General features: G+C 46.6%; 1 long non-coding RNA gene across 1 annotated transcript in view; it reads right to left on the reverse strand.

Moving 5' to 3' along the window:
* Positions 1-2567: 2567 nt before the first annotated feature.
* Positions 2568-9904, reverse strand: part of LOC109311370 — a 211349-nt gene continuing 204012 nt past the window's right edge. The window contains exons 3-4 of the long non-coding RNA XR_002101492.1: positions 4238-4465; positions 2568-2687 (exon numbers count right to left, since the gene is read on the reverse strand). This is a non-coding gene — a long non-coding RNA (uncharacterized LOC109311370). The remainder of the gene's footprint in view (positions 2688-4237; positions 4466-9904) is intronic.

The following is a 9904-nucleotide window of genomic DNA, read 5'->3' on the forward strand; positions in this document are numbered from 1 at the left end:
GGCTCCTACCCTGGGGGTGTTTAAGAGGAGGTTAGATGAACACCTTGCTGGGGTCATTTGACCCCAGTATTCTTTCCTGCCATGGCAGGGGTTCAGACTAGATGATCTGCTCAGGTCCCTTCCAACCCTAGAAACTATGAAACGATGAAACAATGAAACATGTACTGACATTTATTTCTGAATATAAACTGACAGTTTTCCCAACATCTTCACTGCTTTCCGCATTCTCTTGACTCTCCTAGTTTCTGTTGCTAGTGGGGAGAGTAGGTTCTCAAAGTTAAAATTGATAAAGACATACCTTCGTTCTTCTATGCTGCAAGAGAGACTTGTTGGACCATGTCGATAGAACATGAAATAGCAGGAAAACTTTGTCTTAAAGAACTTGTTTCTGAATTTATGAAACTGAAAGGGCGAACAGCAAAGTTCTAATTTTTTACACAAATGTTTGTGAAGATTTTAACTGTACATGTATTATAATAGATTCTATTAGATTTTTGTAGTATAATTGTTTACTGTTTACAGCTTACTGTTACCATCTCAGTAAATACAAACAAATATGGTAAATCTTCAACAATCTACAGTGTTGACCATAAAAGAAAGCATTGATCTTTCTACCCATGATCACTAATCATATGAATAGGGAAAAAAAAGCCAACAAATCTAGTAACAAAAAGATCACAAAAAGATGTAGGCTTTGACACATGAAGATGGTGTCTGAGGAGGTACTGCAGACTGACAAACACTATACCATCCTAAAAAATCACCTCTACGTGCATAGTGGGAGTTTCGATAACCCCATATCTAAAGACCTCTGCTAACCCTGAGTGCATAGTAAGGCCACACTCATTCTGTTAACAGGTACTCTCCAAACCTTCAAAGTTAAGGACAGAATTTACCAGTTGACAGACAATAAAGTATAGCAAAAAATTAAAAATATTCATTTAATAATTATGAACATGGATATTTAACAGGAGGACCATGGTTTTAATAAGTCTTTAAATACCTTTTTATAACACCTGGATGCAGGAGTAGGGGTAGATATCGTTTACTTGGACTTCAGGAAGGCCTTCAATATGGTATCCCACCCCATACTGGTGAACAAATTAAGAGGCTGTGACTTGGATGATTACACAGTCTGGTGGGTAGCAAATTGGCTAGAGGGTCGTATGCAGAGAGTGGTAGTGGATGGGTCGGTATCGACCTGGAAGGGCGTGGGTAGTGGGGTCCTGCAGGGCTCAGTTCTTGGACCAATACTCTTCAATGTCTTCATCAGTGACTTGGATGAGGGAGTGAAGTGTACTCTGTCCAAGTTTGTGGATGATATAAAACTGTGGGGAGAAGTGGACACACCAGAGGGCAGGGAACAACTACAGGCAGACCTCAATAGGTTGGACAAATGGGCAGAAAACAATAGAATGCAATTTAACAAGGAGAAATGCAAAGTGCTGCACCTAGGAAGGAAAAATGTCCAGCACATCTACTGCCTAGGAAATGACCTTGGTAGCACGGAAGCGAAAGAGATCTTGTAGTCCTAGTGGACTCCAAAATGAACATGAGTTGTCAGTGTGATGAAGTCATCAAAAAACCTAACTGTACTTTATCATGCATCAGCAGATGCATGACAAACAGAACCAAGGAAGTGATACTTCCCTTCTATTGGGTGCTGGTCAGACCACAGTTGGAGTACTGCGTGCAGTTTTGGGCACCACACTTCAAGAGGGATGTGGATAACCTGGAGAGGGTCCAGAGAAGGGCCACTCGTATGCTTAAGGGCTTGCAGGCCAAGCCCTACAAGGAGAGACTACGGCACCTGGCCTCTTCAGCCTCCGCAAGAGAAGGTTGAGAGGTGACCTTATGGCTGCCTATAAATTCATCGTGGGGGCACAGAAGGGAATTGGTGAAGCTCTTCTTACCAAGGTGACCCCTTGTCACCCATGGGGGTCACAAGAAATAATGGCCATAAGCTAGCTGAGAGCAGATTTAGACTGGACATTAGGAGGAACTTCTTCACAAAATCAGAAATAGGCTCCCAAGGGAGGTGGTGCTCTCCCCTACCTTGGGAGTCTTCAAGAGGAGATTGGATGGGCATGTGGCTGGGGTCATCTGAACCCAGCACTCTTTCCTGCCTATGCAAGGGATCAGACTCAATGATCTATTGAGGTCCCTTCCGACCCTAACATCTACGAATCTATGAAGCTATGAACACCTGCAGTTCACCTTCTTTGCAACAACTGGATGTCAAGATAAGATACAAATCGTTCTGATATTTTAGAATGTTAGAAAAGACCAAATCCCAAAGTCTTTACAGTCATGTTAATGGAAAGCTGCCTCATTGAGGGCATCAAGATTTTATATTCTATTTGTTTCAATGCTGGGTTATTAGAGCCTCATGGGTATTTCCTACCAAAGAAATGGTTTATATATAAAAATGTTTTTTCACCTATTTGGTTAAATAGTGGTTCAGTGGAACTGCACAGCTTCTCTTTATTCATTTTGCAAAATTAAAGTCACTATCTTTGCTATAATAAATGGCTAAAGAACTTAATCCCAAATAGAGACTTAACAATGCAGCTACTTGCACGTGGCACCTGTGACATAACAGAGCAGCAGCAACTTCCAGATGCCTCTTGCCACTGGTGCGATCATGCAGCTGCAGAAGCCCTGGTTGCCCTGCCCTAGCTATGCTTCTGCCTACACATAAAAATAATATCAGGTCAAAGAATCTTCTAGCTGGTCTTGCAACAGAACGTCAATAATCTGATTTTCAGCAGGAGTAGGGTGACCAAACCTGACTGAGAAACATTCAATTGAGGTGTTACTGACAACTCAGAAACTAGGGGCTTCTTTGCTATCCTCTAGCAATACCAAAGGTAAACTATAAAATTTTAAGGGCTTCCCTACACTAGGAAAATCAACATTGTCATATTACTACAAACTTCTCCAATACAGACAAGATTTAGGCCATGATTTCATTAATCAGTTTAGGATACAAAAGAGATCCTCACTTTTAGGTAACATGCTATGGAAATGCTAGCCCTCTTATCAGGTAAAAGCAGGCCTGTGCGAAGTGGCTAGTATTCGCTTTGGATTCGGCTGATTGAGGGGACAGTGATTCGATTTGGTGATTCAAATCGCTGTCCTGATTTGATTCAGCCAAATCTGATTCAGAGATTTGGCTCCTGCTGAATCTCTAAATTAGCCGGGCCATCCCCCCCAGCTGGGCAATCGCTGCCCTGCCTGCTCCAGCTCCCAGCACTTGTTAAAAAAAAAGCCCTGACTCAATGGGTGCTGCCGGGCAGGTGGTGATCCCTGCTGCCCCCCACTGCATGGGGGGCTCTGCCATGAGCCCCCTGGCCCCCCCATCTGAGCCCCAGCCCTCACCCACCGTGGTGGCCCTTTAAGAACTCCCCCCCCCCCCGAATCCCCTCCCTGACGCACAGTTCCTGCTTGCGGGAGCAATCCACATGAGACTCTGGAAGCCCCAAGGCTGCTGCAGGAGTTGGTGAGTCTTGGGGTTTTTTTTGGTTTTTTTGGTCTTAAAGGGCCAGAGCTGACCCAGGCAGGGCAGCCCTAGGGAGCCTAGGGGAGTGAGGGGGGGATCAGGGGGTTCATCCAGAGACCTCCATGCAGAGACCTCCATGCAGAGTGGGGCAGTGGGGGGGCAGCAGGGATTGTCCCCCTGCTCAGCAGCACCCAGTGAGTACTAGGGCTTTTAAAAAAAAATGCTGGGAGCTGGGGTGGGCGGGGCACACATGGGGGGAGCAGGCAGGGGATGCAGGCTGACAGGGGTCCCCCACGGTCCCCTCCCCCATTGCCCAGCCCTCCCTCTCCCACCCCCATTTACCAGAATGGAGTCCGGGTCCAACTCCCTGCTGTAGCCACCAGGGACTGTCCGAAGCATCAAAGCTCTCCGAATCTTTTCGAAAGATTCGGAGAGCTTTGAATCAATTTGGACCTTTTAATTGCTCCCCTGATTCAATTTGTATTCAGAGATTCGGCCACCGAATTGGGCCAAATCTCCTCCAAATTGAATCACTACCTGAAGCTTCGCACAGCCCTAGATGAAAGAGATCTGATTTGGTAATTTTTTAAATACAGCTTCAAGAACATTTTCATCTAAAGATGTGGCCCTTATTCCAAAAGGTCTGAAACAAAGCTCTTTTGTTGAGGGCATACTTCTTAAAGCACTATGCAATTCAAATAGGAATATTCTGAGATGTAAAAAGGAATTACTTACTTTGACACTCGTGAAGCTTGATGTCATATTTGTAATCAAGGACTGTCTGGTCAGTTCTTGCAAGAGGAATATCTTCATAATGTGGTGAAGAAATGCTAGAAAAATCAACGGTTGTAAATGGCTTTATATCGAAGGAATGGGAGTGATCATCCATTGCAGAGAGATCCACTGAGTTAATTCCAAAATTCATTGGCCAAAATGGCATTTCAGTGTCAACCATTGTAATTCCTACCAAAAAAAGAAGAACAGATAGACATTTAAAGAGTTGGCTTTTTCTTTGTGCAATGAGGCTTGAAAGCTATATATGACAAAGTGGTTCTGGGAATAAATGACAAAAATATACATAGGAAGCATGATATACTGAGAATTTAAATTACCATATTAACTTGCACACCTTTCCCCAGAACTGGAATACATTATCCTAAACTGGGAATCTATTTTTTTTTCTACCCAAAAAAGAAGCAGGATGATGCTGTAAAGTGGTTTCTGCTTCTTTTCCTTCTTTTCCCTCCAGCAGCCACATGAAGGGAGAGGCAGAGTCCAGCAGGGGCAGATCCAGGAGGTGGAGTGGTGCAATCACATCTCATTTTCATTCCTGCTCAACCCAAATTTAAAGACAAATGTCAGGACAGCAGCATTTCTATTCAGGCCCGGCTGAGGGAGTCAACTGATTTCATGTCTCATCATAATCTAACTGATTCCTGCTAAATGCTCTCACTTCAGAGGTGTTAACACCCCTTTCTCCTTTGTTAATGGTCTTAGGCCTGTATGAATAGGCAGCTATTTGATTCAGTTTCTGATCCGGCTGCTTCAGATGCCAGGGAACCAATCTGGAGCTCCAGATTGGGTTCCTACTTCGATTCAGCTGAAGTGGCTCTGAAGCTTCTGAGCTGCTTCGGCGATCCAGCCATAGGGTATAACGGGGAATCAATGAAATATCTTTAACTTTGTTGTTTTTTGTCTGATTTAAATAAAACTTGCAGGGATGGTAGCCTCTGCTGAGAGCATGAAGCCTGCCACATTTCAAGAAGATAAGTGCAGGGGATTGGGGGGAACTACACCCCAAATTCTTGAAAGCAAAACTCAGGTCACGTATATGTGTTACGTCACAGGGGGATGAAAACTGCAGGGTGGTGGCCCCTGCTGAGGCCATGAAACCTGCCAAGTTTCAAGGAGATAGGTGCATGGGCTTGGGGGGAAGTGCACCTCAAGCTGCTGACAGGCAAAACTCATGACAGATGACCCTGTGTGTGTGAAGGTGCAGCAGACTGAAAACTGCAGGGGTAGCGGCCCCTGCTGAAGGCATCAATCCTACCAGCTGTCAAGGAGATGGGTGCAGGGGCTTCTGGGTTCTGAGGCCCTGCACCTTTAGCTGCCGATAGGCAAATCTCGTGACATGGGTGCTTGTGCAACTGACTATCTCTGTCTTGGGGCAACTGATTGTCTGTATTGATTCTTTCCTCTCCTTAGTCTGTGGTTTTGTAGGTGTTAACCCTTGCTAATTAACTCATTATCTAGTAGCTAGGTACTGTGTATTGAGCTGGTCCCTGAGTGAATCATGACTCATTGGTAGCTTAGCAGCCAGGCCTGCAGTAGTTCTCCCTCACTCCCCATGCCCCGGAACAGACACAGTTGCACAAGCACCCATGGCACAAGTTTTGCCTGTCAGCAGCTAGAGGTGCAGGGCCCCATAACCCTTTCACCAATCTCCTTGACAGCTGGCATGCTTTGTGGCCTCAGCAGGGGATAGCAGGCCTGCAGCTTTCACCTTGCTGTGCCTTAACACACCCGGTGTCAACCATGTCACAAGTTTTGCTTGTCTGCAGCTTGAGGTGCAGTTTCTCCAAACCCCTGCACTTATATGCACCAACCAGCTGGGATGCTGGGACAACCTGAGAAATCCAGGACTGCCCCAGTCAATCCAGGACATAAGGTCACTTGGGCTGTGCGAGATTTTGCTGGCTGTTTTGTTTTGATGCTGTTTCAACTTGTTTCAAGCTCGGAACAGCAAAATTGAAATGAAAGGAAAGGCTTCGAAACAGCCTTCAAATGAAACAAGGGCAATAGAAACATTCTGAAAATTTCAAAATGCTTTCAGTTTCAAAGCTGAAACTAGGCTTGCTTGCAGGGAAACAGATAGCAAGGAGTGGGAGGGGAAAGAGGGGGGAAAGACTGCTCTGATATTGACTGTGTAGCTGGCCAGTGACTGTGATCCTTCCCTGAGGTCCCTTCCAATTCCAGTCCCTTGCTCTGGGGGAGGGGTGTAAAAACAGCATAAAAAGCAGCATTATTTGAACTGAGCTGCTTTCTCCCTTGGGGTCAGTTACTGAGCTGTGTTTTTCAGCAGTTCAGCAGTGTCAGACAACAAAGGCTATAATTCATTTCCTACTTGCTATCTTAGCAAGTGAGATTCATCAATACCTTTTGTTTTCTTTACCCTTTTATTTTATTATTATAGTCACTAATCCCTTTCAATTTATTCTTCCCCCAAAATCCTATTTTTGTTTTTGTTAGTCTATTTTTATTCTTTTCCCCCAGAAAAGAAATCCGTGCTTTCTTTCGCAGTGTGCATTCCATTCACTGTGCAGGGAAGCACAACATATATTCCATATTATAATATAGAATTTATATAGGAACACAAACATACATTGATATATTTTATTTATAACATAAATACATAAATGCATACATATATTACATAAATACATATAGAATTATATACATATATTACATAAATCAGATTACACTACAGAAGAACATACAGATTTTCCAGCACACCAAGGCAAAGACATTATGAAACACACCATGAAGCATGCTGGAAAGGCAGCTGGCAAGCCTTCAGGGAGGGGCGGAAGAGGGGGTAGAGGGGGAGCCATAAGTCCTGCCCCCCTCAACTGAGATGCAGCCTCTTTGCTACAACGAGCAGACATGAAGCTTCCACTAGTTCTACAGGCAGCAAGGAGAGGGGGAGCAGTGCCAGTGCCACTGCCTGTGCCTGAGTCTGCATCCCCATGACAACAAGCAGCAGCACCAGTCTCCTCCACCCCCATTTCACTTGCTATGCTGAGCCTTCCAGTGCCACAGAAAGCTGAAGCTTGAGCTGGATCTGAATGCCATAGCAAGGGAAATTCTGGGGAAGGAGGGGGAATCATTTGAGCTTGTGCTCCACACCACTCACGTTTCCACTAGAGCCAGGTCTCTTTTCCCAGAAGGTACTTCAGAGGAGGGTGAGGTAGAGGTTGTGGAGGCAAGTGGCTTGGCTGAGTCCGCTCCTCCTGTTACTGTGCCTCTACCTGCTGAGGAGGGGGAAAAGGCAGCATCCGCACATGCACCCGCATCCCAGAAGTGAGTGGGTAGTGTGGTCTGGGATCATTTTGAGCTGGCAGATGATTCCACATATGCTATCTGCCTGCACTGCCAAGCCAAAACCAGCTGAGGCAAGGGAACGAAACACATGAGCACCACGGGGATACTAATGCATCTCCGCAGGCACCACCCCCTTGCCCTTGTTCCTCCTCAGCTTGGCACCAGTGGGAGCATGCCCAAAATGAAGTCCCCTTCTTGCTCCAAAGCTTCTGTCCCCACAAAGCAGAGGCAGGCCATCCTGGAACAGTGGGGTCATGAACCACTTGGTGTAGGGGTGGCTCATTGGGCAGGGTGAGCTCATCTGCAGGTTCATGGTCACCAATAATGGGACCAATATGGTCAAGGTGGTCCATGATGCAAACTTGGTTGGCATCAAATGTGTGAGACATAAGTTCCACCTCATTCTCAGGGACATCTTGGAGGGGGACGGGGCTGCTGTTGATGGTGCCAGCACCACCACCAAGCTCATTTCCAAATGCAGGAAGGTGGCAGGCTACTTTCACTGAAGCAACAAGCGGGGCAAGATGCTGTGGGACAACCAGGAGCAAAAAATCATGCAGGATGTGGAGACTCGGTGGAACTCCACATACCTGAAGATTGAGAGGCTGGTGGAGCAACAGAAGGCCATCCATGAGATGGCCTTGCTTGGGGAGATTGGGATCAGCAGCCCCCTTAACAGAGCTGATACCATTTCTCAGATCTGAGTGATAACCATGTCCCAGATCTTGGTGGTCCTCAAACACTTCCTTGAGGCCACTGAGCCTCAGTGCTGGTGATGCCCTCCTTAGCTAGGTGATCCCTGTAGTGAGGGAACTTAAGAACCAAATGGATAAGTTCCAGGGGATCAATGTTCCTGGCTGGGGCAAACTGCTGTTACCAGATGTGTAGGCACTGGTGAGGCAGCTGAAGGAGGGCATTAGGAAATGGCTTGTTCCCTTGTGGTCCTAGCAGCTGTGTGTGAGCTGATGGTGAAGGGGAGCATATGCAGTAGCCAAAGCCTGAATCAATGGATGGCAGTGCTGGTGAAGAGAGTCAGGGAGCCAGAATGGTGGAGGCAGGGGGACGTGGAAGAGGGGGATCCACTGTCCCATGCCAACATGCCATCCACCAGCCAGTTTCCTCCTCCACCACAGGCACTGCCAATGTTGGCCCGGGGCATGGCTTCCATGGTGGGTTCCAGAGGCACCAGACCCTACCATCAGGCAAGTAGCATTCAAGCCTTTGTGGCTGCCTATCTAACCGAGGACATGGAACTACTGCTGTGTGACCCATTGGCCTACTGAGGCAAGGAACTTTTAAATGCCATGTCAGGGAAGCTCTGGAGCTCCCCATGACCTGTGTGCTTGTTAGCCCTGCATATATACAAATACTGCACAGGGGGGAATTTCTCCATGCGGCACTTGCAGAGCCACATGCTTGCTGTTCTGTATCAGACTGGGAGGGGAGTGGAGCAGCAGAGCAATGCCCCTTTGTGTTCTCAACACTGAAATCCCTGGACTCAGGATGGCTTAGAGGGGCAGCAACGGCTGAACTCCTCCATGATCAGAAATGAGTTGTGCAGAAGTCTCTCCCAAGCTTGAAGTGTGGAGCCACCCCAGAGTGGAGGCTCATGCTTCACAGAGGAGTCTAGCAGAAGCATACAGGCCTTCAGTCTTGCGAGAAAAACTTGCACATGGAAGATCATTCAGGTCTTAACTAAGATCTGTCTCCTACAGGGGCCATGTTTCCTTCTACAGAAACTGAATGAACACTTGTATGCTCCTAGCTTCTACCAAAAGAGTAGCGATTTCTTCAGTAGAAAGGTTCACCTGTATGTGGCCCATGTCTATAGTTACAGCACATGCTTAAAGTTAAATATAAATTTAAGGTGTTCCATAGACATTAGGGCTGGAAGGGACCTTGGAAGATCAACAAGTCAAGCCCCCCACCCAAAGCACAGGAAGGCAGGTGGGGTCATAGGGTCCCAGCAAGATAAGCATCCAATTTGCTCTTGAAGGTGTTCAATGTAGGTGCTTGAACTACCTCCAATGGCAAGCTGTTCCAGACCTCGGGGGCTTGGACAGTAAAGAAATTCTTCCTTATGTCCAGCCTGAAATGGTATTGTAGTAGTTTATGACCGTTCGACCTCGTCATCCCTTGGGGTGCTCTGGTGAACAGATACTGGTGGTCACCCCTAATAAATTTACAGGTGGCCATCAGATCACCCCTGAGCCTGCGGTTTTCCAGACTAAAGAGCCCCATGGCTCTCAGCCTGTTGTCATAAGGTCTGTTTTCCTGACCTCTGATCATGAGCGTGGCTCT

Source organism: Crocodylus porosus, unplaced genomic scaffold (assembly GCF_001723895.1).
Source record: "Crocodylus porosus isolate Cpor-Errol unplaced genomic scaffold, CroPor_comp1, whole genome shotgun sequence".
Lineage (NCBI taxonomy): Eukaryota > Metazoa > Chordata > Crocodylia > Crocodylidae > Crocodylus > Crocodylus porosus.